The 4,589-nt window shown below is 47.2% G+C and overlaps 1 non-coding gene across 1 annotated transcript; it reads left to right on the top strand.

Annotated features, from left to right (window-relative positions):
• The first annotated feature begins 3,268 nt into the window (after positions 1 to 3,268).
• Positions 3,269 to 3,341, top strand: trnav-uac (transfer RNA valine (anticodon UAC)). The gene has a single exon. It is a non-coding gene; the product is annotated as a tRNA-Val (tRNA).
• The last annotated feature ends 1,248 nt before the right edge of the window (positions 3,342 to 4,589 follow it).

Raw genomic sequence — 4,589 nt, forward strand, 5'->3', positions numbered from 1 at the left:
TGTAATTATTGCTAAACACGGCAGGTAAAAAACACATCATCTATACGCACAGCAACCACGTTTCTGAAAAAAAAAGTAGGACAGGCGCATCTGCAGCACCCTGAGTGTCGGATCCAGGCGCATTTTCAGCTGTTGTTTTACCGAGTTTCAGTCCAATAGTCTGTAGCCAAGCAGAGACGGAGCTGACGGAAAGACCACAGAGCTGTGGGCTGTACTACATCCTAATTCTCATATCCGTATCAGCGGTGATGTGGATCAAAACGTTTCGAAAAGTGGAGAATTGTTTTTAAAACACTGAGACGAGAATAAATATTGCAGTGCTGTCTCCAGTTTATTCTACTGACTTTCATACTCCCTATTGAAACGTGAGTGTTAAACAAGAAATTCACTCAGAGCCGCTCACTACGAACTGAGCAGAGCCCCGCGCAGGCGGTCCCGAGCCGTGCGGTGCCGCTCAGGCTGGCGGCGGCGGCGGGGGGGGAGGGGGCTGTGACCGGGGTGGCCGGCGAGCACAGCGGCGTCCCTGTCTGAGGCCTAACTCCAGCTGCAGGAGTCTCCTGCGCGCTCGCGTGTCGGGTCCCTCCGTCTGGAAGGAGGACGTGGGTCTCTCCGGCTCCGCGGCGACATCGGCCAGTCACGTGCACCGCTCGCACGCCCCCCACGCCGCACGGACCGCTCCGCAGGCTGAGCCCGGTCAGAGCGCCGTCCTGCCCTGTGTCATTCCTTCGGCGACACGCTCATCTCCACGGCCGAGGATCGAGGCCGACGAGGTGGACGTATTCACGTCGCCAAAATAATTTTTGCACGGAGGCAGCGCTCTGTGCAGGCAGCGCCAGCAGACCACAGGGCGCAGTGATATGTCCAACATACATCATCCGTAGCCGAATACATACACTAAAATTTGGGGCACCGGCACTTTGAGACAAAAGTAATGTTCCTCCTCCTCTACGCAGACTAAAATCAGACGAATTCTAAAATACAAAATAAGGTCTAGAGGCTCTTGAATAGCAAGACGATTTCTTTTTCTTCACCTAATACTATTACTACTACTAATAATAGTAAAACTACTACTAATATCTAACTATACAGTGTATTATTATTATTATTAGACCCTATATTACACGGGTTTTATGCGTCTCACCCGAAGAAGGCTCCACATCCGAAACGTTGTTTCCCTTTTTTCTCTTTTCATGGAATAAACCTCTACTTGTTCCTTTGCAGCCTGTGCATGCTGACGCAGCTCCCTACTTGAATTTATTATTATAATATAACTTGAAGTAATGCATACTTTCGTGAGCTGTATTAGCCTTAAAAAGTCATTACTTTTTATTTTTTTTGTGCAAATTTTCACCGTTTGTTTACTTCCAGAAACACAAAATATGAAAATTTATCAAGGGTATCGGTCGGCGTTTTCAAGTCTAGTCCAATTAACCAACTGCCGCTTCATGGTGCCATTAGACACTAGCACCGACCCGAACTGCGAACGATACTCTTTTGTCTTATAAAAAAACACCAGTCGAGATTTTCCCTGAATTGAAACTGAACAGGGAGGAGGAACATTTGAAACGGAGACAGGAGGGACTCCCTTACACAGAGGGTGGGGGGAGTGGGGAACAAGCAGCCCGGTCGTGCTCAATAAAATCTGGGACACGTACTACAACCCCACGAGCTACCTGGGTCGAATGGCCTCCCCGTGTATGACACACAAGTGCCACTGTGACCTAGTTCGGGTAATTATCTGAAGGCTCTTCATCATCACCACGACAAGGAGACGTCTGTATGAAAATATTATGAATAAGCACAACACAGCGTAGCTCTGTCCCAGCACCAGCTTTGCCGTCTTGCAGAACTGATTTCTTCTGGACAGACGCGTGGCCTGCGGGCGTGGCGGCACTTTGTCCCGGGAGAGAGGATCAGTGATCAGTGATCGAATGCAGTCCCTGACTCGGTTTATGAATTTTTGACGGCACCGACTTTCTCATTGCACGGTTCCCCGATTCCACAGTGTCTAAAGTAGCAATTCTCGTACCGAGATTTTGCTCTCTCGCCCAGCTGATAGCTGGTAGCTCGTTTTTAGATCATGTTCTCGCACTTAATCTCGTTGAAATGATTTAGACGCGGCGCTACACGGTGTTAGACCTTTATCCAGGCTGTAGCGATGATTTACGCCGGGGGTGAAAGGACAGAGCGGCGATAGGGGTGGGGGCTGGCGGCTTTCTGCCTTTTTCCCAACTACCTCCGCGTTAAATTAGCCAGCGCACAGCGCCTGCGATCGGCTGCCGCTCTGCGTGGTCGGCTGTTTCATCAGCAGGAGTTAACTCCTATTTACAGTCACGTCAGACCGCATTCCGTGAGAGAAGTGGGCGTCCGAGAGCCGTGATGTATCAGAAAATAGGCTAGCCTCGACCATTTTCTCTCAAAGTCGGAAACACTCCGCAGAAGCGCTGTGCCAGGCTGGTGTTTTTCCTGTTGCTTTTTGATATTCCCAAGATAACGGAGGCGAGCAGGAAGGGTCCGGGCACGGAGTGTTTTGAGCAGGGTATGCTCAGGTAGTTTTCGTTCGTGTTAAAACCCAACCCCCCCCCCCACCACCTCCCCGCCCCGGCTGTGAATAGGATCTGTAATTTGCAGAAGCAGGCCTTCAGCTATGTGCGATATTTCAAATGATGAAGATTCACCTATTAGAGAGTTTACACCTCGGAGGGGCTAACAGCCCACAACTTACCCCGAGACACAGCAGGAGTCTTTGTTCACTGCGGGAATAAATACCTTTGACAATGCCTACGGCGAGGAAGAAAAACGACGGGGTAAAACACACATATATTTTTTTTTTAAAAAGGGGGAGACGCACGCGATCACGCGGCACGAGTGTCTTCGAATCAGTGTGTTGTTGTTTTTTTTTTAAAAAAGAAACAACGACCTCGTGACGGATCTGAGCCCGAAAACACCCGCAAATAAACGCGACCGTGGGTTTTAACAGGAAACTAACTCCGAGCCCGCTGCGATTATTAGCAGTGTCACTCGCTGGTGGGATCTCCCGGGACACGGCGTGCGGAGTGTGCCGGTCTGAGCCGACTTCCTGACAGGAGCGGTCACGCACAGCTAGAGACGCTCCAGTGAACATATTCGATGCTCTCAGATTGAAACTGTTTCTAGTATGCGTGTAATTATAGGTGCAGGTAACAAAAATGCCTCATCAGTAAATCATACGTCATAAGCAGTGCCTGCTGGTATAACAGCGCCATTTCAGAGACTGCTGTCGGCGGCCGGTTCCATAGTGTAGTGGTTATCACGTCTGCTTTACACGCAGAAGGTCCTGGGTTCGAGCCCCAGTGGAACCACGCATGTTTTGTCCTCTTTTTAATTTTTTTTCTCCCCTAAAATCAACCTTGCCGATTTAATGTTTAAAACTAAATAAGGTTAAAAATAAAACGACTCAACTTCAAGTAGAACAATACGCAGCACAGAAAAGCTAAGGACAGTCCTGCACGGGTAGCACTGCGAGTGTTTTCAAATTCAGCATTTCCTTCGTAAATAAGGGAAACGCGGGTGCCGGCGTTACTGCTTGCGCTTTCCGGAATTACAGTAAATGCGAAAGAATAAAGATTAAAAATACAAATAATATCCTTGCGCCCCCCAGCGGTAATTATATCTTGCGGTTCCGCAAAAAAGTTTGGAATCGTCGACTAGTTGTATTTTCTAAATAATGACATCGAAAAACTATTACTTTAGGAAAAAAAACACTAAATATAGTCCTTAAAACACTTTCTTGATAAAAAAAACCCAAATACATTTAACCGATTGTTTGATGCATTCAAATACCTAAAAATAAAAACAACACAAATTTGCAAGGATAAAATGTTTTATACTAGACTGCTCAATGCCAAAAAGACGTGGACATTTATGACAAAAAGTAATCAAATAACTGAATAACAGAGCCAAAGCGCCTAAAAACGGAGACATGTACTGGTCTATACTATTCTGTGATGATCCTTTGTCCGTTTTCGATCACCGCTTTCTCCACTGAAGGCCCATCAACAATGAACGACGATTTAATTACTCCGAGTAAAGTGGGCAACGAGTCTTTTAGGAGGTGAAAGAAAAACGGGACGCCGGTGAAGACCTGCAGGGAGAACAGGCAATCTCCATGCAGAATGCGTTCCCGGCCTGGGAAATACGACGTACCTTTTAGACTCCGGTCTGCAGAAGAGTCACACCTGGCTTTTATAGAAACTATGTGCAGTGCCTATAATCACGTTTTACCAACAGTTCGCGTACTTCCGATGGATCAGACGGGCCCGAGAGCTTTTACCGCCAAGAGAAACACGTTTTCATGTGTGATCGTTTTGACGATGGCTACCGGGCCGAATTACATCAAGTTCAATGTCATATTCAGCCTTGAGTTTAAGAATTTAAGCAGAGGAGGAAGACGTACAATAACCAGAATAGTCCGTGCATCGCAGGTGTATGTTATAGATATAGATGCAACACATGCAAGTGTGTGTAAATATACTGTACACCTGTGTGTGAGACTGCTCTTTCAGCGTGTTTCACATAATAGGGCAATTTCCTACAACACAGCATCGCGA

This window comes from Atractosteus spatula, chromosome 9, assembly GCF_055471065.1.
Source record: "Atractosteus spatula isolate fAtrSpa1 chromosome 9, fAtrSpa1.hap1, whole genome shotgun sequence".
NCBI lineage: Eukaryota > Metazoa > Chordata > Actinopteri > Semionotiformes > Lepisosteidae > Atractosteus > Atractosteus spatula.